Source organism: Myotis daubentonii, chromosome 10 (assembly GCF_963259705.1).
Source record: "Myotis daubentonii chromosome 10, mMyoDau2.1, whole genome shotgun sequence".
NCBI classification, from domain to species: domain Eukaryota; kingdom Metazoa; phylum Chordata; class Mammalia; order Chiroptera; family Vespertilionidae; genus Myotis; species Myotis daubentonii.
In genome coordinates this window covers 8,227,261-8,242,919 of record NC_081849.1, presented here as the reverse complement: position 1 = coordinate 8,242,919, position 15,659 = coordinate 8,227,261, and the positions used below count along the sequence as shown (strand labels likewise).

At 42.9% G+C, this 15,659-nt stretch overlaps 1 protein-coding gene and 1 pseudogene across 6 annotated transcripts in view; one reads left to right on the top strand and one right to left on the bottom strand.

Annotated features, from left to right (window-relative positions):
• LOC132242638 (GTPase IMAP family member 6-like) overlaps positions 1-15,659 on the bottom strand; it is a 464,769-nt gene that overhangs the window by 85,935 nt on the left and 363,175 nt on the right. The gene's annotated exons all lie outside the window — the stretch shown is intronic.
• LOC132242645 (GTPase IMAP family member 4-like) overlaps positions 1-15,659 on the top strand; it is a 63,269-nt pseudogene that overhangs the window by 18,744 nt on the left and 28,866 nt on the right.

Sequence of the window (15,659 nt, the reverse complement as noted above, 5' to 3'; positions counted from 1 at the left end):
AACTGAAGAAAAGCAAAAAATGGAGAAGAGGAATCTGTAATGAAAAAAAGTCCTAGAGTAATCAGTTTGGGAGAGGAAGAGAGGAATTTCAACTAGGGTGTTACCCTCATATGGTCACCTGAACACACACAATGCCCAGAGGCATTCCTGGGCACTTGGAACAATTGGACTCAAAGTATTTTTAAAGTCTAATTTAATTCGTCCTTTTGTTTGCTTTGTATGAGTCCATCATTTCTGACAATGAGAGAACATTCTTTATGTCCTCTTCCTCTTTATTTTTTAGGGTTGACACAAGCAGCAATGCTTGGGTTCTCAGCAGGAAGGGGAAATCTATAGGGATTTTGTTTTGAAGCAATTATCTCTCTGTCGCATAATGATACAGAGCTTCCTCTTCCCCATGGTCCCCAGCCCCTGGTGACTTGAGAAAGCCATGTCCTCTGGAGATGAGCATCCTTGGGAAGTTTTGCCCACAGCTGCTGAAGGTCCGGGGGCATTGCCAGTGGATGCTGGCAGTTGCAGTCCTCTGTTTGTTGGCCCTCTTCAGCATGTGTGGTTGAAAGTATATACTTAACAGTTCAATATATATTGCCAAGGCAAAAACAAAACAAAACAAAACAAAAAAAACAAAAGAAAAACACTTGCAATTTTTAAATTTTAAGTCAACTAATCTGTGATATTAAAAAGGTCTTGCCTTCTATGGGCAATTGTTTGGTGCCTCCCTGGGGGGTCTTTCATGTTCTGAATACTTTAAATATTTTTGTCTTCTCTTAAAATTTTACCACCTCTTCATCTAAAAGTTGTTAACGTAAAAAAAACCATTGAAACCAGAGGGCTAAAATGGCAGCGGTATAGACGGATGTGTCCTGTGCTTTGTCCTGGAGCAGATACGAGTAACATCCAGCCCGAATAGGCAGAGTAGATTCAGCTTGGAAACAGTTTGCAGACGGGAAAGGCAGAGGACTCCCAGAGAAAGGGGACTATTGGAGACTGCCGGATAGGGCTCCCCTAACTGGGCAGCCTCCACTGCTGCTGAAATCTCTCCTGGAATGCTGGCTCAGCCGCGGAGACAGCGCCATCTTGAGTAGCTGTAATCAGAAGCGAATACATCCAGAGACCCTGCATACACGGCATCCAGGGATTAGCTACTAACCCAGAAACACCGGATCTCCAGCAGCTCGAATACGTGGACTCAGAGAAGCCCTGCTCCTCCTCACGGAAAGGTCAGATTTCGCCTAGATAAAGGTGCAGTTTGCAATTCATGTTGGAGAGAGGAACACGCACAGGAGTAGGTTGCCCCTGACAAAGTCCGCGGGCCATTGGGGCCAGCGTGACCCGCGAGTGTGGAAGGGCTCTCGCAGGGCTGCTGGCAGAAGGGAACTCTAAAAATAAGCCCATAACTGGACTGGGTGCAAAAAGGTAGCCTCGGATTTTGGCAGTGTGCCGGCTGCTTAGTGCCAGGGGAGAGAGGACGTGCGGAAGAGACTGCACACAGAGCTGGACAGTGGAGGGTTGCGAATTTGCACACCTTCTCAGGATCATTTATTTTCGTTTTCTCTCTCCCTTAAATCTTTGCATTTGATTATTAAACCCAATACATAGGATCGCCCAATTGGGGTCACTCACAGAGACTGCAGGGGAAAGTTGTTGTTGTGGAACCTGGAAAACAGAGTGGAGAGTAACGATCAAAGAACCAGCTCTGGGCAGTTGACTCTCCCAAACCAGTAGTAGGTGCAATAGGGAAAACAAAAACTAACTACTGGATAGAGAGGATTTATAGCCTCAGAGGTCAATCCAGAAACACTGCCACCCAGGGGGTAAACCACAAACTGTCTCTTCTATAAATACAAATAAAGGCAGTCTGGGAAACAAATATGGCCTGCTTTAAAATCAGGACTGTGGTTTTTACAACACGGAGGAATAGTGTATCACAGGGAACATCAACACTCTCCTGAATACCTGACAGGACTAAGGCATGCCAGACAGAAGAGTAGAAGAAGTGAAGGACCTTCACTACTGCACATTTTTATTTATTTTTTCACCTTTTAATTAAGAAACTATTTTTTTTCTTTTTTCATCACCTGATTTTACCCTTTTTATTAGTACATTTTTATTTTTAACCAGTATTATTAATAGTACCATTTTACCTTTTTTTAAAGAGTCATTTTATTTCATCTTTATTTTATTTTGGGATTAGTGTTCTACATTCTATTTTCATCGTTGCTTTAGCATCATTTTTCTCTACCTCAACTTTACCTTTATGCCAAAACTCTCTCCCTCACTTTTCCCCCTTTGTTGTCCTGTTTCTCTTACCCTATTCCTGTTTTAGATTTTCCCTATTCCTTCTTTTTACCCCCTGTTAAAATTTCACTCTACTTATATATCTAATTTCCAAACCCCTGCTCTAAATCCATATACACCTCTCTCTAATCATTCTTCATTACCCAAATTTTTTTTCTCTCTGTCGTTTTGTTGTTGTTTGCTTGATTGTTGAGAATATTGGGGAGTTTTCATGCTTGTTTGTGAGATTATATTGCTTTTTCTTTTTATTTTTCCGTTGGTTTTTTTTCTGGTTATTTTTTTGATTCTGTTTTCCCTTGCCTCACTTGATATTAGTTGTTGTTTTTAGATTGCATTCATCTCCAGGGATCTGTTGCTAGAATTTGTTGGGATTAGTGGCTGTTCTATTGGAGTTTTCTCCCCATATAAATAGTTACTCCCTCTCTTCTATTTCCTTCCCTTTCTTTTCTCTCTTACTTTTTTTTCCTTTACCCAGTTTCATTTTTGCACTCCTTTTTTTTTTCTTTTTCTCTTTTTTCTTTTTCTCTTCTTTCTTCCTTACCCCCTAATTCTCTTTGCTCTGGTGGTCACCTTTATTTGGGGTCATTAGTATCATGAATACATTTGTGTTCAGTGCCTTGTGCATTGTGCCTTGTTGTGTTGTATTTTGTGCCTTTAAATCAATGCAGCAGAGAGAGAACTACATAACCAAACACCTGAAGAAGAGAGAGATCATGGGGAGACAAAGAAACAGCCCACATATGAAAGAAAAACAGGCAAAAGGAAGTAAACGAAATGGAGGCAATGGAGGCAATCAACCTGTCAGAGAAAGAATTCGGAGAAATGATCATAAGGTGGATGAAAAGAATGGAAGAAAAATTCAACAATATGTGTAAGAACCAAGAGGAAATGAAGAAAAACCAAGAAGAAATGAAAAATGACATCAATACTATAAAGAACTCAATAGAAAGCATCAACAGTAGACTAGAAGAAGCAGAAGACAACATCAGTGAGCTAGAAGACAAGGTAGGAAAAAATACCCAAGCAGAGCAGCTTCTAGAAAATAAATTAAAAAGCAGGGAGGAGAGCCTAAGACAGCCGTGGGCAAACTACGGCCCGCGGGCCGGATCCAGCCCGTTTGAAATGAATAAAACTAAAAAAAAATAAAGACCGTACCCTTTTATGTAATGATGTTTACTTTGAATTTATATTAGTTCACACTAGCACTCCATCCATGCTTTTGTTCAGGCCCTCCGGTCCAGTTTAAGAACCCATTGTGGCCCTCGAGTCAAAAAGTTTGCCCACCCCTGGCCTAAGAGAACTCTGGGACAGCACAAAACAAAGCAACATCCACATAATAGGGGTGCCAGAAGTAGAGGAAACTGAGCAAGGAATAGAAAACCTGTTTTAAAAAATAATGACAGAAAACTTCTCTGATATAGGGGAAAAAAAACTCACACAAATCCAAGAAGCTCACAGAGTCCCAAACAAAATGAACCCCAAAGACAAACACCAGGGCACATTATAATTAAATTGGCAAACACCAACCACAAAGCAAGAATCTTAAAAGCAGGCAGAGAAAGACAGAAAGTTATGTACAACGGATACCCCATCAGACTAGCGACTGATTTCTCAACAGAAACACATCAGGCAAGAAGGGAATGGAATGAAATATACAAAGTCATGCAAAGGAAGGGTCTGAATCCAAGATTACTGTATCCAGCAAGGCCATCAACCAAAATTGAGGGTGAAATCAGGAGCTTCACAGACAAAAATGGACTACTGGAGATTATTACCACCAAACCAGCAATGCAAGAAATGCTAAAGGGTCTGCTGTAAAAAGTAAAAATAGGAAACAAAGAAGGAACACAGGGGTAAAGAATAAAAATGGCGACAAACAAGTATCTATCAATAATGACTTTAAATGTAAATTGGATTAAATGCCCCAATCAAAAGACATAGGGTAACTGAGTGGATGAGAAAACATGACCCATATATATGCTGTCTACAAGAAACCCACCTCAAAATAAAGATGCACACAGACTGATGGTGAAGGGATGGACAAAGGTTTTTCAGGCGAATGGAAACAAACAAACAAAAAAAGCTGGGGTAGCAATACTTATATCTGACAAATTAGATCTCAAAGTGAAGGACTTAAAAAGAGATAAGGAAGGCCACTTCATAATACTAAAGGGAACAATCCAACAGGAAGAAATAACTGTGGTAAACATATATGCACCCAATATAGGAGCACCCAAATACATAAGAAAACTACTGGAGGAGATCAAGGGAGATATTGACAGCAATACAATCATAGGAGGGGACTTTAACACCCCATTATCACCATTGGACAAATCCTCTAAACAAAAAGTCAGCAAAGAAATATCAATCCTAAATGACTCACTAGATCAGATGGAATTAATTGACATCTTCAGAACATTTTACCCCAAAGCCAAAGAATCTACATTTTTCTCAAGTGCACATGGGTCATTTTCAAAGATAGACCATATATTGGGTCACAGGCAAAGTCTCTTCAAATTCAAGAAGGTAGAAATCATATCAAGCATCTTCTCAGATCACAATGGCATAAAACTGGAAATCAACTACAATAAAAACAATCCAAAAAAATCAAACACATGGAGACTAAATAGCATGCTATTAGACAATGACTGGGTTACCAGAGAGATCAAAGAAGAAATAAAAAACATCATGGCAACAAACAACAATGAAAACACAATAATTCAAAACCTAAAGGACATGGCGAAAGCAGTCTTGAGAAGGAAGTTCATAGCTTTACAAGCCTTCTGCAAAAAATGAGAAACAATGATAATAAATTACCTAAATCTACAACTCAAAGAGCTAGAAAGAGAGCAACAAGAAAAGCCCAGTGTAAGCAGAAGGAAGGAAATAATAAAGATCAGAGCGGAGATAAACGACATAGAGAGAAAAAAACAATACAAAAGATCAACAAAACCAAGAGCTGGCTTTTTGAAAGGATAAACAAAATTGATGAACCTCTAGCCAGGCTCACCAAGAAACAAAGAGAGAGGACCCAAATAAACAAAATCAGAAATGAAAGAGGAGAAATTGAAACAGACCCCACAGAAATACAAAGAACTGTTAAAAAAAATACTATGGACAGCTCTACTCCAACAAGCTAGAAAACCTGGAGGAAATGGACATATTCCTAGAAAAATACAACATTCCAAAACTTAATCAGGAATAATCCAAAAATCTCAATAGGCCAATAACTATGGAAGAAATTGAAGCAGTCATCAAAAAGCTTCCAGCAAACAAAAGCCCGGGGCCAGATGGCTTCACAGGGGAGTTTTACCAAACATTCAAGGAAGAACTAAAACCTATCCTCCTCAGACTATTCCAAAAAATTCAAGAGAAAGGAACACTTCCAAGCTCATTCTATGAAGCCAGTGTCACCCTAATACCAAAACCAGATAAAGACAACACAATGAAAGAGAATCACAGGCCAATATCCCTCATGAACATAGATTCCAAAATCCTCAACAAAATCTCAGCAAATCAGATACAGCAGTACATCAGAAAGATCATACATCATGACCAAGTAGGGTTTATCCAGGGGATGCAAGGATGGTACAATACCCGCAAATCAATAAACGTGATACATCACATAAACAAATTGAAAGATAAAAACAACATAAGTCATATCAATTGATGCAGAAAAAGCATTTGACAAAATCCAACACCCTTTCTTGATAAAAAGTCTCAGCAGGGTAGGAATAGAAGGATCATACCTCAACATAATAAAAGCCATATATGAAAAACCCACAGCCAACATCATAATCAATGGGCAAAAACTAAAACCATTTCCCCTAAGAACAGAAACAAGACAGGGATGCCCCCTCTCACCACTCCTGTTCAACATAGTACTGGAAGTACTAGCCATTGCGATAAGACAAGAAGAAGAGATAAAAGGCATCCAAATTGGAAAGGAAGAAGTAAAACTGTCCTTATTTGCAGATGACATGATACTGTACATTGAGAATCCTAAAGACTCCATCACAAAATTATTAGACTTGATAAATGAATTTGGCAATGTAGCAGGATACAAAATTAATGCCAAGAAATCTATGGCATTTCTTTGCCGGGAGCCGGTCCATCCTTGCTGTTTCAAGGGACCTGGCATATATGGCATATGGTTCTTAATATGCTTGCTCACCTTCTTGGCGCTGTGTTTTAACCAAGGTCACCTCTCCGAGAAAGGTTGAATCCCCAGGTAGGGATTTTCCCCTGAAGTTAGGGAGGGAATAAAACCCCTCAACTAAGTGCCAGGCGGGTAATTAATCCCTTTAACTACGAACAATCATGCTTAAACTACATAATCTTTTCTCCCTGGAATGGAGATAAGAAACGCCCTAACCTTTGTAATAGAAATTGACAGGATTAGAATCAACTAGTATAAATACAGATGCAACAAGACAACAACAGACAGAATTTAGAACACAGAACTAGAGACAGAAGAACTTCGCTGGAGAGAGCATGCCGGAGGATCCTGGAGAGGGACTGGCCTCAGAGCCTAGAGACAGAGCCTAGCGGGAGAACATGGCAAGGGATCCTGGACTGAACCTGACTACAGAGATTGGCAGGAGAACCTGACTGGAACCTGGACACTGAACCTGACTGGAGAGCCTGGACAGAACCTGGCTGGAGAACCTAGCGAGGGAACATGGCTACAGAACCTCGCTGGAGATCCGAAGCAGAACCTCTCTGGAGATCCGGGCTAGAGATCCTGGCTAGGCTGCTGATCAACTGAACGCTGTCTCCGTGTCATTCCTTCTTCGCCGACTCCGTCCACACCTTTGGGGACCCCTGGACCCGCTGGGGTTGGACCCCGGCATATGGCGCCCGAACAGGGACCCCTAGGTAAGCGCCCTGCACTCGGGACGGATCGGACTCCACCGTAGGAAGAGGGTGGATAGTCTTCGCCGACTCCATCCACACCTTTGGGAACCCCTGGAACAGGATTCCCTTAGGTAAGCCCCCCCCTCCATTGAGAACCCCACACTCGGGACGGATAGGACTCCACCAGGGTGCTACAGACCCCCCTATAGAGGATAAGTTGGGTAAGAAGGTGGATAGTACAGAACTTAGATTGAGAAGATGTGCCATACTGAGTCCAAAGAAAGAAGACTCTGTATTGATTCTTAGATTGAGAAGATGTGCCATACTGAGTCCAAAGAAAGAAGACTCTGTATTGATCTTTAGATTAAGAAGATGTGCCATACTGAGTCTAAAGAAAAAAGACTCCGTATTGATCTTTTAACATATATGCTTATTAGCAGAGGAATTAAGGTTACTCCCAGTCAGACAGAACATTTTATACAAGAAATACGTCCATGCTTTTCTGAGGAAGGAAAGGTGCCGGAAAGGTAAATGTAGAGGCATGGGAGAAGGTAGGCCCAAGGAGCCTTATCCTTAACCCCACTGCAGCCTTTCCACCCCGGGAAAGTGCAGGATTGGCAAGCTCTCCCTGGGGTGATAGATCAGGACTCAGGTAATAGCAGAAAGCGCCAATCCTACTCTTAAAATGGATACAAGAGAGCGTTTCAGGTTTTTCTTTTTAATGCTTGCTTTTAAAAAATAAAAAAGGGGGAATTTGCCGGGAGCCGGTCCATCCTTGCTGTTTCAAGGGACCTGGCATATATGGCATATGGTTCTTAATATGCTTGCTCACCTTCTTGGCGCTGTGTTTTAACCAAGGTCACCTCTCCGAGAAAGGTTGAATCCCCAGGTAGGGATTTTCCCCTGAAGTTAGGGAGGGAATAAAACCCCTCAACTAAGTGCCAGGCGGGTAATTAATCCCTTTAACTACGAACAATCATGCTTAAACTACATAATCTTTTCTCCCTGGAATGGAGATAAGAAACGCCCTAACCTTTGTAATAGAAATTGACAGGATTAGAATCAACTAGTATAAATACAGATGCAACAAGACAACAACAGACAGAATTTAGAACACAGAACTAGAGACAGAAGAACTTCGCTGGAGAGAGCATGCCGGAGGATCCTGGAGAGGGACTGGCCTCAGAGCCTAGAGACAGAGCCTAGCGGGAGAACATGGCAAGGGATCCTGGACTGAACCTGACTACAGAGATTGGCAGGAGAACCTGACTGGAACCTGGACACTGAACCTGACTGGAGAGCCTGGACAGAACCTGGCTGGAGAACCTAGCGAGGGAACATGGCTACAGAACCTCGCTGGAGATCCGAAGCAGAACCTCTCTGGAGATCCGGGCTAGAGATCCTGGCTAGGCTGCTGATCAACTGAACGCTGTCTCCGTGTCATTCCTTCTTCGCCGACTCCGTCCACACCTTTGGGGACCCCTGGACCCGCTGGGGTTGGACCCCGGCATATGGCGCCCGAACAGGGACCCCTAGGTAAGCGCCCTGCACTCGGGACGGATCGGACTCCACCGTAGGAAGAGGGTGGATAGTCTTCGCCGACTCCATCCACACCTTTGGGAACCCCTGGAACAGGATTCCCTTAGGTAAGCCCCCCCCTCCATTGAGAACCCCACACTCGGGACGGATAGGACTCCACCAGGGTGCTACAGACCCCCCTATAGAGGATAAGTTGGGTAAGAAGGTGGATAGTACAGAACTTAGATTGAGAAGATGTGCCATACTGAGTCCAAAGAAAGAAGACTCTGTATTGATTCTTAGATTGAGAAGATGTGCCATACTGAGTCCAAAGAAAGAAGACTCTGTATTGATCTTTAGATTAAGAAGATGTGCCATACTGAGTCTAAAGAAAAAAGACTCCGTATTGATCTTTTAACATATATGCTTATTAGCAGAGGAATTAAGGTTACTCCCAGTCAGACAGAACATTTTATACAAGAAATACGTCCATGCTTTTCTGAGGAAGGAAAGGTGCCGGAAAGGTAAATGTAGAGGCATGGGAGAAGGTAGGCCCAAGGAGCCTTATCCTTAACCCCACTGCAGCCTTTCCACCCCGGGAAAGTGCAGGATTGGCAAGCTCTCCCTGGGGTGATAGATCAGGACTCAGGTAATAGCAGAAAGCGCCAATCCTACTCTTAAAATGGATACAAGAGAGCGTTTCAGGTTTTTCTTTTTAATGCTTGCTTTTAAAAAATAAAAAAGGGGGAATTTGCCGGGAGCCGGTCCATCCTTGCTGTTTCAAGGGACCTGGCATATATGGCATATGGTTCTTAATATGCTTGCTCACCTTCTTGGCGCTGTGTTTTAACCAAGGTCACCTCTCCGAGAAAGGTTGAATCCCCAGGTAGGGATTTTCCCCTGAAGTTAGGGAGGGAATAAAACCCCTCAACTAAGTGCCAGGCGGGTAATTAATCCCTTTAACTACGAACAATCATGCTTAAACTACATAATCTTTTCTCCCTGGAATGGAGATAAGAAACGCCCTAACCTTTGTAATAGAAATTGACAGGATTAGAATCAACTAGTATAAATACAGATGCAACAAGACAACAACAGACAGAATTTAGAACACAGAACTAGAGACAGAAGAACTTCGCTGGAGAGAGCATGCCGGAGGATCCTGGAGAGGGACTGGCCTCAGAGCCTAGAGACAGAGCCTAGCGGGAGAACATGGCAAGGGATCCTGGACTGAACCTGACTACAGAGATTGGCAGGAGAACCTGACTGGAACCTGGACACTGAACCTGACTGGAGAGCCTGGACAGAACCTGGCTGGAGAACCTAGCGAGGGAACATGGCTACAGAACCTCGCTGGAGATCCGAAGCAGAACCTCTCTGGAGATCCGGGCTAGAGATCCTGGCTAGGCTGCTGATCAACTGAACGCTGTCTCCGTGTCATTCCTTCTTCGCCGACTCCGTCCACACCTTTGGGGACCCCTGGACCCGCTGGGGTTGGACCCCGGCATTTCTTTACACCAGTAGTGAATATACAGAAAGTGAGACTTAAAAAGTAACTCCATTTACCATCGCACCACAAAAAATTATCATACCTTGGAATAAACTTAACTAAAGAGGTAAAAGACTTATATGCGAAAAACTACAGGACACTGAAAAAAGAGATTGAGGAAGACATAAACAGATGGAAGAACATACCGCGCTCATGGATTGGTAGAATCAACATCATTAAAATGTCCATAGTACCCAAAGCAATCTATAGATTCAATGCAATCCCCATCAAATTACCAACGGCATATTTTACAGATCTAGAACGAACTCTCCAAAAATTCATCTGGAAAAAAAAAGACCTCAAATGGCTGTAGAAATCCTGAGAAAGAAGAACAAAGTAGGTGGGATCTCAATACCACATATCAAGCTGTATTTCAAAGCCACTGTTCTTAAAACAGCTTGGTACTGGAACAAGAATAGACATAAAGATCAATGGAATAGAATAGAGACCCCAGAAATCGACCCAAACCACTATGCCCAATTAATATTCGACAAAGGAGGCAAGAGCATACAATGGAGTCAAGACAGTCTCTTCAATAAATGATGTTGGGAAAATTGGACAGATACATGCAAAAAGATGAAACTAGACCATCAAATCACACCATACACCAAAATAAACTCAAAATGGATAAAAGGCTTAAACGTAAGATGGGAAACCATAAAAATTCTAGAGGAATCCACAGGCAGCGAAATTGCAAACATATGCTGAAGGAATTTCTTCTCTGATAATGTTCCTAGGGCAATGGAAACTAAAGAGAAAATAAACAAATGGGACTATTTCAAAATAAAAAGCTTTTGCACAGCAAAAGAAACCATCAACAAAACAATAAGAAGGCCCACTGCATGGGAGAACATATTTGCCAATGATATCACCGATAAGGGTTTAATCTCTAATATTTATGGGGAACTCATGAAACTTAACAATAGGAAGATAAACAATCCAATCAAAAAATGGGCAATGGACCTAGATAGACACTTTTCAAAACAGGACATACAGAAGGCCGAAAGACATATGAAAACATGCTCAAAGTCACTACTTATACGAGAGATGCAAATCAAAACAACAATGCGGTATCATCTCACACCTGTCAGGCTGGCTATCATGAACAAATCAACAAACAACAAGTGTTGGAGAGGATGTGGAGAAAAAGGAACCTTTCTGCACTGCTGGTGGGAATGCAGACTGGTGCAGCCACTATGGAAGACAGTATGGAGTTTCCTCAAAAAACTGAAAATGGAACTCCCATTTGACCCTGTGATCCCACTTCTAGGAATATATCCAAAGAAACCAGAAACACCAATCAGAAATGATATATGCACCCCTATGTTCATAACAGCACAATTCACCATAGCTAAGATCTGGAAACAGCCTAAGTGCCCATCAGCAGATGAGTGGATTAAAAAACTATGGTACATCTACACAATGGAATACTATGCTGTGGTAAAAAAGAAGGAACTCTTGCCATTTGCAATGGCATGGATGGAACTGAAGAGCATTATGCTAAGTGAAATAAGCCAGTCTAAGAAAGATAAATACCACATGATCTCACTCATTTGTGGAATATAGAGAACAACATAGACTGATGAACAGGGACAGATCCAAAGACAGAGAAACAGTGATCATACTATTAATCCCCAAAGGGAAAGTAGGGGAGGGTGGAGGTAAGGGGAAGAGATCAATGAAAGGACTTGTATGCATCCATATAAGCCAAACCAATGGGCATGGACAACAGGAGGATGAGAGCATGAGTGTGCGCAGGGGGAGGTTGGGGGTTATTGGGGGGAATGAGGACACACTTGTAATACCTTAATGAATAAAGAAATTAAAGATTAAAAAAAAACCACAATGAAACCTGTAAAGAATTTTTGTGAGTTTATTTGAGCAAACTGTCAACATATGACAGGAAGCAGAACCTCAATGAACTGAGATAATGCTGCAGAGAATGGAGGGTTACATCTGTATTTACACATTGCAATCAAAGGAGGGGAGTAGGTGGGTTACATGGCATTAATTGGTGATAGATTAAAGAGGAGGGATAAAGCAAAGTGGGGAAACCCCTGGGATTGGATAAAAAGTAAAAGGATGGACACATACTTAGGTGGGTGCAGGAACAATTAACATGATAACGAAGGAATTTGTGGTCTCTGCCCTGGAACCCAGCACATTTGGTTGTGCTCCAGGGGCTCCAGAAAAAGGGAAGTTACAATTTACCCAGACATTTCAAGGGTATTTATCATAGATGCAAAAAGACAGATAGACTCAGTTAAGGTAAAGGTTGACCTTGTCAGTGAAGATACAGGCCTAGGAGGTAACTGCCCACCATAACTGCTTTTAGTTAAAGTTTAATTTCAGGCCATCCTTTGTGGTTACTTTAGGTCTGAGTTTGCAAGACTGCCATGCAGGCCTTCCCTGAGTTTGTCAGGTCAGCATGTGGCCCCTTTAGTCCACACATCCCCCTTCTGGTCATTAATCAATCCAATGGATGCATTGATGACCAATCTTTTGGTTGGATAATGTAGTCCCACCATGCTAGGAAGGCTCATTCCTAGGATGTCTCACTGTCAGCATGTCTTACTGAAACGGTGGACCACTGGGGATGGGGCAAGACCATAACTTTAGATGGCATTTAAGATCGAATTATTATTATTCAAAAAGGGCAGGTAAATGGGAGGCAGTCAGGTCCTATCTGTCCTTGTTAAAAAGTATTCTGGATCATTTCTAATTTTTGAGCCCCCATGATCCAAGTCTTTTGCTGTTTGTCAAGTTTTGTTTTTCTGAGTCTAGTATAACATTTACATATCAGGAACAAAAGTAATAATAATAAACCAGTAACATTGATAAGGAAAAGAAAATGTCTAATACTAGACAAGGAACAGTCAGAGGGGAACAAGAGTCCCAGCCAATGGAAAAACCCTTTACATGTATTACCATAATTTTTTATTAAGTTAATTATGTCTTTCTCCTTCATCCACTGTCATTTGTACCTTATGATATGTTTGGCCAGATGAATTAAGACTCTCTACTATTTAATTATCTAGATCTAGAAGCTCTAATTTTTCTTCTGGCCAATTGGTTTCCATAGAAATGACTTCATGGGGAGGATTGAGTTCAATTTCCCAATACATTGGTTTTTCAGTATCAATATTATCATAGGTTTTATGAACCTCAAGCAAAGTCATTCTGCCTATAATTTCAGTGTTACAGCATACTCCAGTGTTATTTAATGTAAACTTGGTGATATTACAGTAAAAATCACTTACTATAACATAAGTTTTTTACTTCTCAGAAAAAATGCCCCTTTCCCATATACTTTATGTTGTTATTTGTTGGAGTAGATACCATAGGCCAGGGCTGGGTGAATTCAGTATTCCATATGGATTGGGGGCATAACCATTCAACTTTTCGACTTTCACAATCAGACAGTGGGATGGGTTCCCATTGTTTATTATTTTTAAATATGGCCCATCTGCTTCCCATTGGAAGTATTCTAGTATTATTGAGGAGAGTCCCTGTTAGGTCAGAGAGAGCCCAGGATCAGATGCATGCAGATGCGTGAGGAGATAATGGACCCTCCCTGGAATTTCTAACAGATCAGCATGCCAGACACAGATATGGGCTTCTCCGTGAATCCACAAAGACCCCCACACAGATACTGACTCCTTCCTGAATACCCTGCTGACCCCCTGTGGCGGAAACTTCCTCAGCTCATGTCCCCGCCCCTCACCCAACCACAGTATAAAAAAAGCGCCCCCCTCCCTGTTGGTGTGAATCCACTGGCCCTGTCTTTGGGGTTTGTGGGTCGTCAGGGCCGCAGAATAAAACCTTTCCTTTTCTTTCTTTCTGATTTACTTGACTCTCTTTATTTCCTACGCCACCTCCTGAGCCACCTAACCTAACATTTGGTGCCGAACCCGGGTGGCGCGAGCACCCCATTTGGCCATCCCTCCACGGCTCGGGGTTCCCGTCTCTCCTTCCTCGTGGCCCAGGACCCATTGGGATCTCATTTCTTCAGCTTGGCAGCCTTTTCCCGGTTTGGCAACATTGCGATGAGTCCTGCCCCGTCCCCATGATGGTCCCTTGTGGCCATCCACTGGCGTCTTTGTCCATAAAATGCAGCCGCATCAGAGATTGCCTTTCCGGACCCTTCCAGGAAGGCTCCTCCAGACCTCAGAAGGTAGCAGAGACATCTCTACCTGCCCCAGTCCCTCCATCCGTCTGTACCCTGGGTCAAACAGCTATGATGCTGGCCTTTGGCCCAGGCTATAGGCCACAGGTGTTGACCATGGGGAATCCAAATTCCAAACCTGATCCAAGCACACCTCTAGGGTGCCTGCTTGCCAACCTGGCTAAACACTAGGCCTGCCCTAGACCTGCATCCTATTTCTGTAATGTAGCAGGGCCTCAGTATGAAAACGGGACTGTGACTTTGCCATCTGTACCTATCTCAGTAATTTCTGCCAGCAAACCCGGAATTATGCCCAAGCCTCTCTCTCGCTCTGTCTCTCCCTCTCTCTCGCTCTGTCTCTCCCTCTCTCTGCATCCCCGACCCTCCCCCCAAAGCCCCTTCTGCTTTCTCTCCTTGCCCCACCCTCCCTCCTCCCCCCAGGCTGTGGCAGCGCAGTGAACTGTCATCATCATCATCGTAGTCCCCACGACCTCCTCCCCCCCCAACCGGAGACAACCACCAATTCCCCTGGCAATGGCTGCCCATTCTCTCCCCAGCTGGTCCACACCCTCTCCTCCTCCCTCCCTGCCAGACCCTCCTCCAGCAATGCCTTCTTTGCTACCTACTGACCCCGCCTCCCCTCTTCCACCTGCCCCATGGCCACAGCCACTCACTGCAGGAGCCAGAAACTCAAGCCACCAGGTGACTAACCCCGCCCCCACTCCCGCCTGCTTCCCCAGTGGGTAAACAGGACATCACTGTGTAGTAGGTGGGAAAGATTAGCAGGGATCCAAGTTAAATTTTTCATATCTAATAAGGGAGGAGGTCTGGGGAGGTAGATATTGTTTCCACTAGGAAACCATAAAGAAGATAATAATAATATGAAAATTATTTTATGTACATTCAAGCAATAACAATCAGATGATATAAAAACAAGTTTTAAGCAATATCAATATGTGAGCATAAGGCCTTTTTGATATCGTCTTGGGATAGCTGTCTGCCTCCGTGGTCAGCGTCTTTTCGTCCTTGAAAAGTCTCAGCTTTTTCTTATCCTTGAAAGGACTGATCTCTGCTGCAGACGGAGATGGGTGTCAGAGATGGGAGTAGACGTCCATTCACAGTCAAGTTCCTTTTTGAAATGAGAAATGTGAATACATGAGCTAACTCCTTTAAGTTTAGATGCACATGGGTTAGTTAGTAATACCTGGTAAGGTTCCCTCCTACGAAGTTGCAGGGAGTCTTTTATTTGGTGTCTTTTCCAATACATCAAAT